Source organism: Podarcis pityusensis (genome assembly GCF_964106645.2).
Source record: "Podarcis pityusensis genome assembly, chromosome: 2".
In the NCBI taxonomy this organism is placed as follows: domain Eukaryota; kingdom Metazoa; phylum Chordata; class Lepidosauria; order Squamata; family Lacertidae; genus Podarcis; species Podarcis pityusensis.
The window spans coordinates 6,831,319-6,851,655 of NC_138029.1; the positions used below are offsets into that span (position 1 = coordinate 6,831,319).

At 45.4% G+C, this 20,337-nt stretch overlaps 1 long non-coding RNA gene across 2 annotated transcripts; it reads left to right on the forward strand.

Moving 5' to 3' along the window:
• Positions 1-8,424: 8,424 nt before the first annotated feature.
• LOC308471232 lies at positions 8,425-19,087 on the forward strand. 2 transcript variants are annotated; one of them, XR_013982820.1, is made up of 4 exons: positions 8,425-8,573; positions 13,122-13,349; positions 18,552-18,647; positions 18,772-19,087. It is a non-coding gene; the product is annotated as an uncharacterized lncRNA (long non-coding RNA). The 2 variants fall into 2 exon arrangements; XR_013982821.1 differs by lacking the exon at positions 13,122-13,349.
• Positions 19,088-20,337: the final 1,250 nt, after the last annotated feature.

A 20,337-nucleotide genomic window follows, 5' to 3' on the forward strand; every position in this document is an offset into this window, starting at 1 on the left:
AAACCATGCCGGACCCTGCTTTGCACTGCAAAGGTGCGGGCAGTTTTATTGCTGCTGCTGCTGCTGCTGCTGCTGCTGCTGGCATCCGTCTGTCTCGAGAGCAGCGCCGGATTTACGGATAAGCTAAAGAAGCTATAGCACTCTCTTGGGACCCCCCCCCCCATATACTTCTTCTTAATTGTATTTCACTATTAATATACTCAACCACTGCCACTTCTATCAGATCAAAATGCGCAGATGACAGCAAAGGTTGCTAGGTTCATACCAGGGGCAATCAGAATAATGGCTACTAACTGATGGCTGATTCAGGACTTTAAATTGTGCTCTTATATCAAATTTCCTTTTCTGCATATACAGTACTGTAATGTTTTACTGTTGCTATGGCCATTGGCTAATGCAAATAAAGTTTTATCTTATCTATTAATATACTTCTTCTTAATTGTATTTCAGTTCAACAATTACTTTGATAAAATACGTATTTTGTTATGTGCAAATGGCTTGAGATACCTATTGTGGTTGTTGTTGTTTAGTCATTTAGTTGTGTCCGACTCTTCGTGACCCCATGGACCAGAGCACACCAGGCACTCCTGTCTTCCACTGCCTCCCGCAGTTTGGTCAAACTCATGCTGGTAGCTTCGAGAACACTGTCCAACCATCTTGTCCTCTGTCGCCCCCTTCTGCCTCCCGCAATTTGGTCAAACTCATGCTGGTAGCTTCGAGAACACTGTCCAACCATCTCGTCCTCTGTCGTCCCCTTCTCCTTGTGCCCTCCATCTTTCCCAACATCAGGGTCTTTTCCAGGGAGTCTTCTCTTTGCATGAGGTGGCCAAAGTATTGGAGCCTCAGCTTCACGATCTGTCCTTCCAGTGAGCACTCAGGGCTGATTTCCTTAAGAATGGAGGGGTTTGATCTTCTTGCAGTCCATGGGACTCTCAAGAGTCTCCTCCAGCACCAGAATTCAAAAGCATCAATTCTTCAGTGATCAGCCTTCTTTATGGTTCAGCTCTCACTTCCATACATCACTACTGGGAAAACCATAGCTTTAACTATACAGACCTTTGTTGGCATAATAGATACCTATTAGGTCCATAAATATAGCATATATTCAACCTAAAAAACAGTGGCAATTTGTTGTTGACTAGGGACAGCTGGACATATAAAGGGCCCCATTACCTTCAGTGGCTTAAGGCCTCATCAAACCTAAATCCGGCCCTGCTGGAGAGTCAATGGAGTGCGCCTCTGGGGGTGAAGTCAAACCACTGTGTTAGCAGCACTGAAGTGACCTCTCTGGGGCGCAAGCCTGGGCAGTGTGTATGGAGGTCCTGCGCTGCCCAGACAACAAGACCCCCCTCTCGGCCTCACTGATGTGGTCCAAAGGAAAGCAGAGCAAAATGTTTGGCACCAGCTTGGCTACAGGAGTTGCCATCCAACTCTCTTAGGGACTCCACTCCGGTTTTGTGCAGGGTTTATTGCATAACTTTTCTTCTCCCAACGATATCCCTCAAGGCAGAGGAGGTTTAGGAGCAGAGTTTTCCTTCTCTGAGATAGGCTACCTTCCCAGTGAGCCCCATCCATCCCTCACTTCCCTCTACATCACATGCAGAAAGTGCCTGTCTTCACATGCAGGGCAAGTCCCTAACTCACAGAGGGTTTGAGACCCACTGGCTACTCTCATCTGGTTTAGCCAGCTAGCTGAGATGTTTTTAAAGGGGGGAGAAAAGGGGGGTCTCATATAATTGGGTTTGGGGGGGATAGTGTTTTGGAGAAGCCAGTGTAGCAGCCTCACAGCGGAGGCTAGAAAAAAGCCCTCTTTTTTCTCTCTTGCAGCTGCTGTCTGCCCTAACTTTCCTCACAAGGTTGTTGTGAGGATAAAAATGCGAGGGGAGGAGGACTATGCTCGCCACCTTGAGCTCCCTAGAGGAAAGCTGGGCTAGAAACATAATAAATAAATAAAGGGTATGAGGATCCCAATTTAATTTGTCTGCTAGTTTTGAACAGGGGCTTGTTTTGCTGCAATTTTAATACTCAATTGTGAACTGCTCTGAGCTTTAAAAAATGTGGGATTGAAATATTTTCAAGAAATCAATAAAATGAGTGCTGCAGTCCACAAAGGGGAAAGACCTGGTTGAAAAGCTGCTGGTTGGTAGCAGGATTCAATTTTCAACCAGGTCTTTGCCCCTTTGTTATTAGCAGAGATGCTCTGCAGTCCAATTGCCCAAGGCTGTTACGTCATACCCGTGGCATTCCATATGTTATTGGACTATAACCCCCATCATTCCTGGCCATTAGTCATGCTGGCTGGGGCAGATGGGAGCTGGGAGTCCAGCAACACCTGGCGAGACTCAAATTCCCCATCCCTGCCCTGAAGCATCCCCACACCTGCTAATCCATCCAACCCACTTACCTAAGGCATCCCTAGACTCTCTTCAGAGCCTAAGAGCAATGTCCTGCTTTGGAGCCTCTTTGGAGATGAAAGACTGCAGTTGTCATGACAACAGAACCTGCCTGTGGTACTCAGCATTAGATATCCCGACACAGCCTGGCCCATTTGAGGTAACAGCCGTCTAAAAATAACCTGGGATCCTCCTTTCACCGTCAGACCATCCTTCACAAGCTCTGTTCAATTTCAACAGAATGTAGGAACTTGGGTGATGAACACAGTAGGTTAAAGAAGGGGAGTGGGAGCTCATCCCCTGTGAAATTGTTACAATGGGCAGACACAGTGCCAGATTTACATATAAGCTAAACAAGCTATAGCATAGGGCCGCACTCTCTTGGGGCCCCCAATTTTTTTTTAAAGAAAAACAAAACTGGATGTACATTTCCAAAATATAAGATAAAAAGCAAATAAAATAAAAACCTACATACAGCAACAGTGTTTTGTGTTGTGTATGGACCTATTAAGTCCATAAATTACCATATAGCATATATTCAACACAAAAAACAGCGACAATTTGTTGTTGACAAAGGACAGCCGGACATATAAGGGGCCCCATTACCTTCAGTAGCCTAGGGCCTCATCAAACCTAAATCCGGCCCTGGGCAGACACAACATCCTGGCTAAATGTGTTCTATAGTGAGTGGTGTGGCAAAATACTTTTACTTCTTTTTGTAATCACTAAAAAACCAACTCCAGTCACCATACCCTGCTGTAAATATATAACACTAAATATATGAGTTGCAATGATTACACATGCACCACTAGTTTACTCCTGCCTCCATTTCTTTCTTTCCCCCTGTCGTCTCCCTTGTATCTGTTTCTAACTGGAAGCTACTTGGGGCAGGGACCTGTCATGTTCATGGGCGATGAAATAATGACAACAGGAATAATTACTACTGCTAAAATAATAATATACAATGCCAGGTGATGACTGAAAAACAGTTTGTTAGTATACAAATTGAAAGGATAATGACTACAGTGGTACCTCGGGTTAAGAACTTAATTTGTTCCGGAGGTCTGTTCTTAACCTGAAACTGTTCTTAACCTGAAGCACCACTTTAGCTAATGGGGCCTCCTGCTGCCGCCGCGCCACCGGAACACGATTTCTGTTGTCGTCCTGAAGCAAAGTTCTTAACCCGAGATAATATTTCTGCATTAGCAGAGTCTGTAACCTGAAGCGTATGTAAACTGAAGCGTATGTAACCCGAGGTAACACTGTATTACACTTCTATTAGATCATTTAATTTTGTTATTGACCTCCCAAAAATGTGTATCGCTGGCACACACTTTTATGACACATAATTCGGGGCCAGCTCTAGGATAAATAGCACCAGGGTGAGTGAGGAGTGTCCCTGGCAGAACATAGTTTGGGGCCAGCAAATACTGACTGGTAAATAATCCCAGCTCCAAGAAACAGCCCAGCCTGAAGAAATGTTGAATGTCTGAAGCTTTTTTCTGCCATGGAACTTTGTGCCAGTGCTGAGCACCCCTATAAATCTAAACACGAAGCCCGCATGTGTCCCGCACCCCAGCTAGAAGCCTTTCCTTATACTGCCCTGTGGTGAGAATCGGATGCCCCTGTTTCCGTTGGAGAAATGTTGGAGGGGGTGGAATGAAGGCTCGGCTTTCTGAAAGATTCAGTTAGTCCACCCCTTATCTCAGTGCCTGTACCCCAACTGCTCAGAAGGATAAGAGATCACTGTTCACAATATTTGAAGCCTTTGTGCAGGAGTTGAGCCCTAATAGGACTTTTCCAGATTCAGGAAGGTAGCCGTGTTGGTCTGACGCAATTTAAATAAATTTAAAAATTGTAAAATTGTCCCGTAGCACCTTAGAGACCAACTAAGTTTGTTCTGGGTATAAGCTTTCGTGTGCATGCACACTTCTCCAGTGTCAGAAAATGCCAAAACAAACTGATCCCACAAGGTGGCAGCACTTCCTAAGAGTTTCCAAGCTGTTTTCCTTCTTTTCCAGGCCATCATTTTATTTTCTGGCAAACTTGTGTATCTTTAACATGTGAATGCAGGTAGACATTCAATAGATGCTGCTTCCCCAGCATGATAAAGTGCAGGAGAAAGCTTTTTCTGAGTTTTCCTTTCTTTTTGATCACTTCCCATGAAGCATCCCTATAAAGCAGTTACATGGGAAGCCAACGTGGTGCCTTCCAGATGTTTTGGACTACAACTCCTGAAAGCCCCAGCCAGCGTGGTCCATGGTCAGTGATGAGGAGAGTTACAGATAGGTAGCCGTGTTGGTCTGCCATAGTCAAAATAAAAAAAATCCTTCCAGTAGCACCTTTAAGACCAACTAAGTTAGTTCTTGGTATGAGCTTTCGTGTGCAAGCACACTTCTGTGTATCTGAAGAAGTGTGCTTGCACACGAAAGCTCATACCAAGAACTAACTTAGTTGGTCTTAAAGGTGCTACTGGAAGGATTTTTTTTATTAGTGATGAGGAGAGTTGGACTCCACAGCATCTGGAAAGCACAACGTTGGCTCTTCCTGGAGTGTGAGATTCTGGATGTGTTTATGTTACAGCTATTCCTTTTAAGAGGAATGCGGGTGGCGCTGTGGGTTAAACCACAGAGCCTAGGACTTGCCGATCAGAAGGTCGGCGGTTCAAATCCCCACGACGGGGTGAGCTCCTGTTGCTCGGTCCCTGCTCCTGTCAACCTAGCAGTTTGAAAGCACATCAAAGTGCAAGTAGATAAATAGGTACTGCTCCGGCAGGAAGGTAAATGGCGTTTCCGTGCGCTGCTCTGGTTCACCAGAAGCGGCTTAGTCATGCTGGCCACATGACCTGGAAGCTGTACGCCAACTCCCTTGGCCAGTAAAGCAAGATGAGCGCCGCAACCCCAGAGTCGGTCACGACTGGACCTAATGGTCAGGGGTCCCTTTACCTTTACCTATTCCTTATAAGTTTAATCAGATTGATTATTTCATTAAATATATTTCAAAGGGCCGTTGCTATCATTGCTTTACTTACAAGTAACTAATGCCATGGCCTTTTTAGAACACGGATGAGGAAGAATGATGATGAGCATTCAAAGGCAGGTACAGCCATTTTGGGAAGAGAGCTTCCTGTCAATGTAGGGCAAGAGATGGCAAGAGAATTTAAATACTTTTTAGTTGTTTATAGCCTCAGGATTTATAGCCTCTGTATAATAAAAGCTATGGTTTTCCCAGTAGTGATGTATGGAAGTGAAAGCTGGACCATAAAGAAGGCTGATCGCCGAAGAATTGATGCTTTTGAATTATGGTGCTGGAGGAGACTCTTGAGAGTCCCAAGGACTGCAAGAAATCAAACCTATCCATTCTTAAGGAAATTAGCCCTGAGTGCTCACTGGAAGGACAGATCCTGAAGCTGAGGCTCCAATACTTTGGCCACCTCATGAGAAGAGAAGACTCCCTGGAAAAGACCCTGATGTTGGGAAAGATGGAGGGCACAAGGAGAAGGGGACGACAGAGGACGAGATGGTTGGACAGTGTTCTCGAAGCTACCAGCATGAGTTTGACCAAATTGCGGGAGGCAGTGGAAGACAGAAGTGCCTGGCGTGCTCTGGTCCAGGGGGTCAGACACAACTAAACGACTAAACAACAACAATTACTGACATGAATTGTTGAGATGGTTGGTTAATACATGGTATTGATACAAGTTGGCTTAGGGGTTACTGGTTACTGTCTGTTTACTGTTTAAGTTTTCAGTCCTTATGTGTAAGTTCATAATAACATAAGCAGAGCCTGCTGGATCAGGCCAATGCCCTATCAAGTCCAGCATCCTGTTCTCAGAGTGGCTGAACAGTTGCCTGTGTGGGAAACCAGCAAGCAGGATTCAAGCACCCTCTCCCCGCCTGCGGTTTCTATCAACTGGTATTCAGAAGCGTTGGCGCCTTCAACTTAGAGGCAGAGCAGAGCCATCATGGCTAGTAGCCATCAAAGTTCTTTCAAGACAACTCTCTCTGTCATGTGACTCACTTAAAAATTGCCTAAAATCTTCTAAGCACTGTATGGGACAGTTCCTGTCTGCAAGCTCGCAATCTAATATACACCACACAAAAGGGGGAAAATGAGGAGGAAAGCAAACATTGGAGCAGCTTCTCCTTCCCTGGCCTGTGGGTGGGAGCCAAGTTGGTCTCGCCCTTATGTTCTTCCAATGTAGACAGGATAAGGGGAGGGGAGACTTTGGCAGTGATCTCAGTTGTGGGAAAAGAGGTGTGAAATAACTGGGGGTTTATTGTTTTGTTTGTTATTATGTTATGTATTTTTAGGTGATCCTCAGATGAAGGGCAGTAAACACATTTAACAAACAAACAAAAAATAAACTCAAGAACCTTCATATTTTTTCTTAAAAAGCTTGTTGAACATGCATCATTCTAGATACAGTCCAGAATCACTTCAGTCAGAACTTGTCAGCCACTGATCATCCAAACAGCACTGCCTACTAGAAGGCTTCTCCACAATGCCAGCACACCACTCACTTGAGAGGTGGCACATTAGAGCATATTTTTACTTTTGTCCCCATTTTTGAAGAGCACAGTTTGCCATGGCAACAGGTGGGGATTTGATTGGATGCAGCCACCTATCTCTGTCCTCACCCAACAGCGTAATTCTTCTTTTGAAAAAATCATTCCTCTCATTCCCCTCTCAACCCCTTATCAAGAGCTCTGCTTCATCCACCGTTTCAGCTGCCTCTTGAACATCATCTCTTCAGCCATCTCTGCATCTCGCATGGATTCCTGTTCGCAATTCATTTCTTCCCCTCTTTCCTCTGCAGCTGCCTGAACAGGTTGGTGTTTCACAAATGTCACCATTCCCCATACTTCTCTACCTCTGTCGAACACTCACAGGGGGAAAAGTGACAGAAGGGGGCCTCCTGCCCAGAGCACCATCTTTTTTAACATGCAGCACATTTGAATGTCCAAAGTGGTTCAGATACACTTATGCTGTGCTCAATATTTCTTGTGAATTGCCCTGAACTTTTATAGGGCAATGTGGTCCAGCAGGTCTTTGTTTCTGACTCTCAGGATTTCCCTCAAGCCACACAACTCATGGGACGCGGGTGGTACTGTGGGTTAAACCACAGAGCCTAGGACTTGCCGATCAGAAGGTCGGTGGTTTGAATCCCCGCAACGGGGTGAGCTCCCGTTGCTCAGTCCCTGCTCCTGCCAACCTAGCAGTTCAAAAGCACGTCAAAGTGCATGTAGATAAATAGATACCGCTCCAGCGGGAAGGTAAACGGCATTTCCGTGCGCTGCTCTGGTTCGCCAGAAACAGCTTAGTCATGCTGGCCACATGACCTGGAAGCTGTACGCCAGCTCCCTCGGCCAATAAAGCGAGATGAGTGCCGCAACCCCAGAATCGTTCACGACTGGACCTAATGGTCAGGGGTCCCTTTACCTTTACCTTACATGACTCACCACCAATCTTCCTTTCCTTTGCACCCTCTGTGGCGTTTGTACGGAGCCCCCGTCGTCTCAGGGACTATTGACCTGTACACCACTAATATGCTGCCACCAACCAGGTCCTCCCTGGTAAATCACTTAGTCTCAGTAAGGTTCTTAACAATGAAGATTGTAGTTTATTGCAAACACAAATAAACTTTAAATGCATTTGAAACGCTGTTACCCTTTACCCTCTTAGTCTTAATTTAGGTAAAGGGACCCCTGACCATTAGGTCCAGTCGTGGCCGACTCTGGGGTTGCGGCGCTCATCTCGCTTTATTGGCCGAGGGAGGTGGCGTACAGCTTCCAGGTCATGTGGCCAGCATGACTAAGCTGCTTCTGGCGAACCAGAGCAGCGCACGGAAACGCCGTTTACCTTCCCGTCAGAGCGGTACCTATTTATCTACTTGCACTTTGACGTGCTTTTGAACTGCTAGGTTGGCAGGAGCAGGGACCGAGTAACGGGAGCTCACCCTGTTGCGGGGATTCGAACCGCCGACCTTCTGATTGGCAAGTCCTAGGCTCTGTTTTATTCTGCCTCTAACTCTTTTACCTCCCCTCACACAAGAACCAACTGCACTAACTGTCTCTCTACAGGTATTTCCATCTGTCTGACAACTGCTTTCCCAGCTGCCTTTTCCCAACCAACCAAGCAATTCAAACTAAACCTCAGGCTAAGCCCTTTTATAAACAGGTAGGCTCCGCCTCTGGCTTTCCTATTGGTCTACCTATTAACTCTTTCTCTCCCCCTGTACAGACATTTTCAAAAGAACTGGCAAATGCCACACCCTCCTTCAGTGTTTTTGTCTGTCTAAGGCAGTGCTTCTCATACTTGGGCCACCGGCTGTTGTTGGACTATAGCTGCCACCATCCCTAGCTAGCAGGACCAGTGTTCAGGGATGATGGGAGTTGTAGTCCAACAACAAATGGGGACCCAAGTTTGAGAAACACTCGCCTAGGGTGTGTCCTTGAACTCTGAGGGTGCTTCTTGCTTGGAGGGTAAAGAGGGATGTGTGGATGTGAAGAAAGTAGCGTCTTGCCCCAAGGCAAAATTGCTCTGCTCACTCCCCCCCAATACAATATTTTATTGGGTTTTTTCCATACTACATCACAATATAAATACACCAAAGCCATCACCACACCCTCCCCATCCCCCCACATATCCATCAATCAAACCTAATATTGCCTTGTCCCTCCCCCCACTTCCCTCCGCCCCAACTCGATTTCCTCTACATTCTGAGATTACATTTATCTTTGCATTTTATAGTCTTCTCAAATCTTCTACATAGTCTTATTATCTTTCCTTACTAATTTACCTTCCCTCAGATACTTTACATTTTAATCTAGGCATATTCGCACATCTTTTTTTGAGCAGTATTTTACCATATATTCATCAAAACATTCCCACTCCTTTTTTAATTTTTGATTCAATTGGTTTCTTATAATAGCTGTTAGTTTTGCCAGAGTTAAGTATTCATTTAGTTTTCAAATCCATTCCTCCCTTAAGGGTAGAGTTTGTGACTTTCACTTAGCAGCAATCACTACTCTAGCTGCTGTACTTGCATATAAGAAGATTCCCCCCCCCCCCATGGTATCTCTTCCCCTGTCAATCCAAGGAGATATATCTCTGGGTGGTTTTTTTTATTTGATATTTTCAACATCTTCTTTAATTCTTCATGTATTACTGTTCAAAATTTCTTAATTTCCTCACACCTCCACCACATATGTATTGTTGTTCCTATTTCTTTACCACATCTCCAACAAGGGTTGGATTTCAATTTATATCTTTGCCAGCTTAACTGGTGCTCTGCTCACTTTTGCCTCTCTCCCCCCCCCCCCCACTGATATTTGACCCCTGGAATTTTCCCCAAAAGGAAATGTGGCCATAGGCATAACCAGGATTTTTGCTTGGGGGGGGCAGGACTTTTGTGTGTGGAGGAGAACCAACTTGTCAGTTAGTTAAGTATTTCTATTGTTTTACTTGATGGGGGTCAGCTGCCCCCCCCCCCCCGCTACACCCATGAATCTGAAAAGGTCCCCTGCCCTGGTATAAATACTTTAAAAAATAAATATTACAATGACCTTTTAAAGCAGGTCAGTATTATTATCCCCAAATTTCAAATGCGGCTGAGAGATTTGCTTGCCTAGTGAATTCCTGGCTGAGGTGAGATTTGAACCAGGGCCTTCCTGATGAGCAAGTTCCATCTGTCAGCTGCTAAACTTGCTCAGAACATGACTTTCTAAGTAAATGATATATAAGAGAAGGAAAAACCCTCAGCCTGGACTTTCCCACTTTCTCATTAGGCTGGCTCTGATCCATGCATTCCTTTCCTCCACTGCCAGACAAGGAAGGTGCTGTGTTTTTTGTGGTTTTTTTGCTACAGTGTTACCTCAGGTTAAGAACTTAATTCGCTCTGGAGGTCCATTCTTTAACCTGAAACTGTTCTTAACCTGAGGTACCACTTTAGCCAATGGGGCCTCCTGCTGCCCCCGCGCCGCCGGCACGCAATTTCTGTTCTCATCCTGGAGCAAAGTTCTTAACCCGAGGTACTGCTTCCGGGTTATAGTGGAGTCTGTAACCCGAAGTGTTTGTAACCCAAGGTGTTTGTAACCCGAGGTACCACTGTATTGCATATTTACCTATATGGAAGGCATCTCGCTCAGCACATAACAACATCAGAATTCCCATGTGTGGTCCCAAAGCCAGGAAAGCATTGTCAGGAAATAAGGCACATACCGTATTTTTTGCTCTATAAGACTCACTTTTTCCCTCCTAAAAAGTAAGGGGAAATGTGTGTGCGTCTTATGGAGCGAATGCAGGCTGCACATCTATCCCAGAAGCCAGAACAGCAAGAGGGATTGCTGCTTTCACTGTGCAGCGATCCCTTTTGCTGTTCTAGCTTCTGAGATTCAGAATTTTTTTTTCTTGTTTTCCTCCTCCAAAAACTAGGTGCGTCTTGTGGTCTGGTGCGTCTTATAGAGCGAAAAATACAGTAATTTGTCTTCTCCAGAGTCTTCAGAAATAAAGCAAGGGATTTGTCTTCTCTTTGTTTTGTCGACTATCCCTTGTGCTATTTTCCATTCCACTGTCAATTAGGCTGTTAAGGGAAATGGCCAGGAAGGAAAGCAGTGCAGCAGTGGCTTACATGTGTATTAACTTGAATCAAGATGCATCTGCTCCCTGCTCTGAGAGATTTGACTTCTAAAGTCACATCGTTCCCCCAAGAAAAGGTAAAACCAGGACAGTGTTTTTACAAGGGAAACAGGGAATGTGCTTCATAAACAGGGGCAATTGGAGAATATGAAGATGGGGACACAACGGATCCCCTTCCATGTGCCCAGATGGGCTTGTCCCTTGGTGCAGACACACTTAGGTATGTGCACATGAGTGGCTGAAAATTCATCCGGGTCATTCCCCCTTTCCTCTAGTGCATTTCAAGTCATGTTTAACATTGCTGCGCACACCATTACTTGATTGTCTGATTTGTTTCCCCGCAGGTGGCGCTGGGTTAAACCACAGAGCCTAGGACTTGCTGATCAGAACAGCAAGGACAGCGGTTCGAATCCCTGCGACAGGGTGAGCTCCCGTTGCTCGGTCCCAGCTCCTGCCAACCTAGCAGTTCGAAAGCACATCAAAGTGCAAGTAGATAAATAGGTACCGCTCGGGCAGGAAGGTAAACGGCGTTTCCGTGCACTGCTCTGGTTCACCAGAAGCGGCTTAGTCATGCTGGCCACATGACCTGGAAGCTGTACGCCAGCTCCCTCAGCCCATAAAGCGAGATGAGCGCCACAACCCCAGAGTCGGTCACGACTGGACCAATGGTCAGGGGTCCCTTTACCTTTACCTTTAACCCCCGTGAGCTGCTGTTCAATGAAGCTATCATCTGAGTGTATGTGATGGATGTCTCAGATGTACGTACACACCTTACATTTTCGAACTGAATGGAAGCTGGGTTCAGGTACAATACACCAATCAGCTGCATTTCTCAAGAAACCAGAGGATTCAAACTCGGTTTTCAATACCAACGATAGGAGTGCAGTGGAGCCAGAATAAACAGTAATGTGTACCCAGCCTTAGAGAAGAGTATTTGACATCCCTGCTTGTAAATTTGAAGCTTCTTTGCATTACTTGCTGGGGTGGGGTTAGAGAAAAGAGAGGGGAGGTTGCCAAACAGTTTGCGTTGAAATTGTTATCCCAAGTCATCAACCTCACCTTGGATTTGTTTGTGCACAGGACAGTGGGCTTTTGTTTTCTCAGAAACTGAGCTCACAATCCTTTGATGACTCCGGCTAGAAGGCAGGGAGGTGGGGAGGGAGGCAGGGGGGGCAGTGTGATGCTGTGGTTGCAATAGGGATATTCTGCTAGACAAATGTAACACAAAAAATAAAGATAGCTGACTAGTATCTGGAATATTGCGATAATAGAGGGGGGGGACTGTATTTTTCACTCTATAAGACGCACCAGACCACAAGACGCACCTAGTTTTTGGAGGAGGAAAACAAGAAAAAAAATATTCTGAATCTCAGAAGCCAGAACAGCAAGAGGGATCGCTGCGCAGTGAAAGCAGAAATCCCTCTTGCTGCTCTGGCTTCTGGGATAGCTGCACAGCCTGCATTCACTCCATAAGATGCACACACATTTCCCCTTACTTTTTAGGAGGGAAAAAGTGAGTCTTATAGAGCAAAAAATACGGTACTTGGAATATCAGAGGATCAGCAAAGACAGATAAATTCTAAGCAATATGCTGTGAGTTTATATGTTCTGCATCTTTATCAGTATGGAACTCATTACATATGTTTTTCTTATATGCATCATTTACCAGTAATTCTTCCTGCATGCTGGAGGTTGAAATGTGATTTACTGGCAATATATGTCTTGACCTTGATCTCTGACATCCTTTGCTAGAGGAAGGGTTGGTTTCGGTTGGATTGTGGATTTTATTCTGTTTCTTTTCCTCGTATATTTGAAAATTTAAAATAATTAAAGATAGCTGAGCTGACCCTAAGAAAAATCCCTAAATCTGTATCAGGGTAACTAAAACCTTTATTAGCCCAACCAAAATATCACAAATGTAACCAAGGCTTTCCTAGCTCCCTTTCACTTCTATGGGACAGAAGCAAATGAGACATTGACAGTACTGTGGTGCTTAAACTAGTTTCTTTCCTCCCCTCCCCCATTTTCTCCAAGGCCAACTATTATTAATCTAACCATATTTCTCTCCCACACCGCTGACATTTTAAGAACCATCTTGGAACGTAGGAAGGAAAAGTTTGTACAGCTCGGGGATTTTCTCTCTGTGGGGAGTTCCTACTCTGGTTAATGTTCAACGACGACATTGCAACATACATGAAATTCTGAATAAACCATGCAAGGCTTAGGCGCTGAACTGAAACAAAGCAGGATTTAAGTCTGCCTGGAAGTTACATCAGCTTGAAAATCCTACCCCTAACTCAAGATGACCTGAACACAGTGAGTTTTCTGCTGAAAATCCCCCCTATTTTTTATAATTTTTTTGCCCCTAATGATGCTGTTTCCTGTTTACCTTTGCGGGGGGGGGGGAGACAAACAGAAGGTGGGAATCATAGATTCATAGAATTGTAGAGTTGGAAGGGACCCTCAGGATCATCTAGTCCAACCCCTGCAATGCAGGAATATGCAGCCGTCACAAATGGGGATTGAACCTGCGACTTTGGTGTTATCAGCACCAAGCTCTAACCAGCTGAGCTATCCAGGCTGTTGGCGTTTTTCACAAGGAAACTGGTGCAAGGCCCCAATCTGGATTGAGAGCCCATTCTGGATTGGGACCCCCAGTTGTTATTTTTTTAATTCAAAATCAAAGTGGCCGGCTTAAGCAGGATTTGGGTTTCTTCTTTATAGTATGAGAAATATAACATGTATTTTGGTGACAATGTTGCTGGAAGTGAAGGCTAATAAATTTGGGGAGAAAATGAATTTGAACCATTAAGATAAAAAGGAAGGGTTGAGACGGCAGAGTTTTGATGTTATGAAGTTGGTTATTACTAGTTCCTATTTCTTTATTTTCACAAAAGTTTGAAATGCAGTTTGCAGGGAACCAATAACCAACCTTACCATCGGATCACCTTTGGTAGCAGGGAACCAAGACTTCTGAGTGCTTGTTCTGCCTTGGGAGATGTATGTGGAACTACTCAGGAACAATGTCCAGAGCCAAATTCAGTGACAAGCTGCCCAGCTGACTGCTGGGGGAGCCAGCTCATCAGATAGTTTTCATGGGCTCTCTACTCAGCTATTTACTGAAGACCTGGAACAAAGCATTTCCTCTATTTCTGCCCTGTTCTGACCTGCTACCAGGCATGGAAACCTCTGAAGACAAACCCAACACCCCACAGGTCAAGAACCTTGTGGACGAGGCAGTGTTGAGGCAGTGGCAAGTCTTGGGGTCTTAAATTTCAGCAGCGCCCTGTGCAGCGCCAGATTCTGGTGCCCCTCCACCTGTCACGCTCCATTGTAAATCCTGGTTGTGGCACCCCAGGGGCTGGTTGGACCTGCTGGATAATCCCTGGGGCTGTGGAGGAGGAAATGGAACCACCCCACTGGTTCTCAAGGATGCTGGCGCCAAAAGGTTTGGGTTCAGGCTGAAGAGCAATGAGGCTGCAGGCCTCTACAGACCAGAGTCTACTTGCAAGTAAGCATTCCCTGAAACTCCTTGACCAGCACCTGAGGTCAGGAGGCCAGAGTCCATAAGGCGTCCTCTCTCTTGGAGGTTACCCTTTCTGTTTCTTTCTTAACGGAAAGTTTTGAGATTGGTCTGGTAAGAAACAAAGGAATAAGCCAAAACTTGGCAAAGGCATTTTTGGCTGAAACACCTAAAGAACCCATCCCTTTTGTGGCATCTGTGAGATTCATTTCTCTTTTTTGCACCTCCTCCCTCTTGAGCCTTCAAGTTGTTGGTCTAGTTCCCCTGCCTTACTGAACTCTCTGTGATATTGATATTGGACTGGTTCCTGAGCTTGCTTCCGAATCATGTTTAGACCTACACTGATTCCCTGCATTTGACCTTTATTTGATTTAGACTGTACTGCACTGGGAACTTCCTTAGTCAGTGCATGCTTAGGTGAGAGGCTTACAGTGCCGGATATACATATAAGCTAAACAAGCTATAGCTTAGGGTCCCACTCTATTTGGGGCCACCCAAAAAATTAAAGGAAAAAAGAACTGCATGTACAGTTCCAAAATATAAGATGAAAAACAAATAAAATCAAACTTACCGTATTTTTTGCCCCATAGGGCGCACCGGCCCATAAGGCACACCTAGTTTTTTGGGGGGGAAATAAAGGGGGGGAAATTAATTTTTTTTCCCAGGTGCGGGGCTGGGGCGGGGGAAGCCCAAGCTTCCCCTGCCCCCAGCCCCCAGAACAGGCTGCTATTCGCAAGCCGTGGGAGAGCTGCGTGAAGCCGGAAGCCTGGGGCGTGCTGAGCTCAGCGCGCCCCAAGCTTCTGGGTGCAGGCAAGCTCTCCGCTAGCCGTGGGAGAGCTGCGTGACTTCGCGCAGCTCTCCCACGGCTAGCGGATAGCTTCCTGAAGCCTGGAGAGTGAGAGGTGTCGGTGCGCACCGACCCCTCTCCCTCTCCAGGCTTCAGCGAAAGCCTGCATTCGCCCCATACACACACATTTCCCCTTCGTTTTTGGAGGGGGGAAAGTGCGTCCTATAGGGCGAAAAATACGGTACATACAGCAACAGTATTTTGTGTTGTGTAGGCTCCTATGATGTAAGTAATGGGTCCGGCCTGCTGGCCTGCTCCCTAAAATATCACCGGTTTGCTCATTTCCATATAGCGTATATTCAACACAAGAAACAGCAACAATTTGTTGTTGACAAAGGACAGCTGGGCATATAAAGGGCCCCATTACCTTCAGTAGCTTAGGGCCTCATCAAACCTAAATCCGGCCCTGGAGGCTTATACCTCCTGAAGCTAGGACCCAAGTCTCTGAGGGCACCTTCTGGATTATGACAATTTCCTAAGTTCAGGGTAGGAGTGTACATCCTTATGCAGCCAGAAACACACAAGAGGGAGGTATCAGTGGGCTCAGTGGAACCCCAGGTTTTGCAGGAGTTCGAAAAGTACTGTGTGTAAGAAGCAGAGCCGTCTTTCCTATTGGGCTTACTGGCGCATTGCGCCAGGGCGCTGGCCTCTCAGGGGCGTTCCAGCGAGTGGGGGAGCTGCGCGGCTTTGCCGGCAGCCTCCCCTTTCCCTGCACGCCCGCCAGCTGCGCCCCGCCAACTATATGGCTGGCGGGCGTGCAGCTTGCCTCCTAAGCCTCCGCGGGCTTGGGGAAAGGTTGACAACTCTGGGAAATGGGTTGGGGGGGGCGCCGGATATGCTTAAGACGGCCCTGGTAAGAAGAAGAAAAACTAAGGGGAGGGATTGCTGCCAATCAGCACTGAGCATGCTCAGTGGACAAAACATGTTGAGTGAATGTTGGGGGGTAGGGGGAGGAAAACCCCAGAGATTGGGAGAGAGAAGGAATGAAGTATCCTGGAAGAAGCTTGTGTGTCTGGGATACTGAACAGGAGCATTCCACGCATTTTGTGGCAGGTCCCACTTGTAGTCCAAATCGTTAATTTTCCCTTGTAAAGCTGGTGGCACTAACCAGTGTTGCCAGCATTCCACTGTTGTTCGTTTATTTTATTTTATTTACATAATCAATGCCTGTTTGAGAACCGGGTGCACACACAAGCAATTGTGATCAGATCAATGTATGCAACTGTGATCAGCTTGTATTTAAACTACATTAAAATCATTAAATGGGCTGCATATACAACACAAGGTATCCAAAAGTTGAATCAATAGGGATGGGACACGAGATGATTTCTGTACAGTGTGCCATTTGGTCAAAGGCCACTGTTGGCCACACAAAGGAGACTGAGAGTCAGCAGGGTTTTTTCTCTCCTTGCCCATCTTCAAAATGGGTCCAAGGACTAAAGATATAAGAAACAGCTGTCTGTATAATTGATCTCAGTTTATTGCCTGTGGGTTGTAGAGAAATCACTTTTATAGCTCTGTGCCTCAGTTTCCCTATCTGCTCTATGACAGGCGATTCATAAACTCAACCGTTTGAACAGCAGAGAGCAAGCTCTTTTCATCCCCATCCCCAAATGCTCAGACAGATTTGCAGCCCAGCTGCAAAAGTGATGTGAATTATCTGATGTTGCTAATGACAGGAACTAGACTGTGAATCAACACCTAGAACAGAAAGTGGAAGATGTCACACCTCTTTGACACATGAGGGCCAAATCTGTTTCAAGTGACTATCCATGATAAGCTATTTTGGAATTCTGCTTCTTGCTCAGTTGATGGGAAGAGCCACTGGGAATTTCCACAGCATATTGTCTGGCCAGGATCAACCCCCCCCCCCTTTGCTCTCTGCAGCAGCATTGGTTCCCTCCCAAAAGAAATCCACTGGGCCAGATCTATTTGAATTTTAAGAAAACAAGTCTAGGCTTTGGGGCAGGGTGGGTGGATGAAGAACCACTTAATATGTTTTATTTGGTTGTTGGCATTATTCTCTTTTTCTTTATTGTTTTGTCATCTGTAACAAAACGTTTTAACAAGGGGTTGCTGTGTTTCACTATTCTATTTCATAAGCTGTTTTGAGCATAGAAATTCATAGTATAAATGAAAACTAAATCTTTTTTTTATTATTATTGCAACTAGTATCGCCCTTTCTCTCCTATGGGGTATAGGCCTTTTCTCTCTACGTTGAAAAGAAGGTGGGCAGTTCTGTTTCATTTCACTTGGCACCTCCGTTGAATTTCTTCTTCCTGCCCACACATCCTGAAATGACGGTCATGAACATTGCAATCCTATGCTTGTTTACCACAGAGTTAGAAACACAGGAAACTACATTATTCCAGACCAGAATATTTGTCCACCAAGTCCAGTATTGGCTACTGGCAGCTCTTCGCCAAGGTCTTGAGCAGAGGTCTTTCCCACATGACTTGCTCCTGGAAGCTTGTAACTAAAGATGCCAGGAATTAAAACTACAGCTTCCTCCATTCATATCATTTGCCTTAGCATGGCACTGCAGTCCATCTTCAGTATCAATGTGCAATAAGACATCCTGGCAAGCATGCTTAGGATTGCACCCTTAACCTCTCACTTCAACACATGCACATAGTTGGAGGGTATGTCTGGTGTTGGCAACCACTATTTTTGGTGAAAGTGGGTGGTCCCTTACACATCCTCCAACATTTTTCCAATGAAAATAGGGACATCCTATTCCATAATTATAATAATTTTATTATTTCTACCCAACCCATCTGACTGGGTTGCCCCAGCCACTCTGGGCAGCTTCCAACATAATAAAACATAATAAAACATTAAACATTAAAAACACTTATACATAGCTGCCTTCAGATGTCTTCTAAAGGCTGTATAGTTATATCTCCTTGGCTTGGGGGGGGGGGTCGCATAAATCCATACCCTCCAACATTTCTCTGATAAAAATAGGGACATCCTAAGTAAAAGTGGGACATTCTGGTGAAGGACTTCTGGGAATTGATTTATAATGAGATGGAAAAAAAGTTGAAATATACATTTGTTAAAAAACCAGAAGCCCTTCTATTGGGTATTGTGGGTACAGAAATTCATAAGAATGATAAAAAACTGTTTTTATATGCAATAACTGCAGCAAGGACACTGTTAGCCCAAAGACGGAAACAAGAAGAAATGCCAGCTAAAGAAGAGTGGCAAGAGAAATTGATGAACTATGCCAAGATGCAGATAGGTAGCCGTGTTGGTCTGCCATAGTCAAAATAAAAAAAATCCTTCCAGTAGCACCTTTAAGACCAGCTGTTGGTCTTAAAGGTGCTACTGGAAGGATTTTTTTTATTATGCCAAGATGGCGAGAGTAACTGGGAAAATTCAGAACCAGCAGGACCAGACTTTCCTAAAGGAATGGAAGAAGATTTTGACATATCTGGAAAGCAATTGTAATCAATTGATACCACTTGTAGGGTTAAAAGAAGTTTTGTAAGGAGTAATTTATAAATTATTGTGAAGAGAATTAAGAATAGATGTATTGGAAATCTGAGTTTATAGCAATAACTATAGTAACAAAATGCATAATTAGAAAGACTTTAGAAAACTATCAATTGAGGTTGAAGGAAGTCTCAGGCTGTGATAGCCAACTAATTTGAAATGATGTTTAAAGGATGTTATGCTGGAAAATATGTGTAAAAACTAATAAAAAAAATTATTAAAAAAAAGAAGAAAAAGTGGGACATTCTGGGATCAAATCAGAAATCGGAATGGCTTCTTAAATTTGGGACTGTCCCCCGGGAAAAAGGGACACTTGGAGGGTCTGCACTTATTCTCTCCTCTGTTCCTTCCTCCCCATAGAAGGGTCCTTCATTCCTAAATAATAAATGTCACTGCACAGGGCAATGGGCAGTGCGGCTGCCTCCCTGACTCAAGGACAGGGTCACAAAACAAACTCGGAGGGAGTTGCCTCTTGCAACGTACGTGAGAGACCCAAGGCTAAGGACTTAAGGGGGAAATAACCCAAATCAACACTCTAAAGCTGGCTATTGTGCGCTATTGTGCAATTCACTTGGCCACCAGCCCCCCCCCCCTTGGGGGCCATCCGTGAGCAGCAGTGATATGTGACATCATTAATAAGAAGCTACTGGTCACAGGGGCTTTCAGTATCTGAGGCTGCCTCTGAATTTCAGTGTTTGGGGAAACAAGAATAGGAGAGTACCGTTGGGCTCATGTCCTGTCTTTGGGCTTCCCAGAGGCAACTGGTTGGCCAGACTAGATGGGCCATTAGTCTAATCCATGGGGAGTCAAACTAAGGCCCAGGGGCCAGATCCAGCCCAATCGCCTTCTCAATCCAGCCCAGGAATCAGCGTGTTTTTACATGAGTAGAATGTGTCCTTTTATTTAAAATGCATCTCTGGGTTATTTGTGGGGCATAGCAATTCGTTCATTTTCCCCCTCAAAATATAGTCTGGCCCCCCACAAGGTCTGAGGGACAGTGGACCGGCCCCCTGCTGAAAAAGTTTGCTGACCCAATCCCTGGGCACCTTTGGGAGGAAAGGCAGGGTAGACATTTAATTCAGTACATTGAACAAACAAATAAGTCCAGAAGGACTCTCTTTCTGTTCTTATGACCTTTGACAGTTTGATGCCCAGCACACACTCAACAGCTCCAGCTTTCCTTAGCATGCAGTTGCTGGACGGGGGTCTTGTTGTCTGGGCAGCCTTGGACGTCCATATGCACTGCCTAGCCTTGTGCCCCAGAGAGGTCACTTTGGTGCTTGTTGTTTAGTCATTTAGTCGTGTCCGACTCTTTGTGACCCCATGGACCAGAGCACGCCAGGCACTTCTGTCCTCCACTGCCTCCCGCAGTTTAGTCAAACTCATGCTGGTAGCTTCGAGAACACTGTCCAACCATCTCGTCCTCTGTCGTCCCC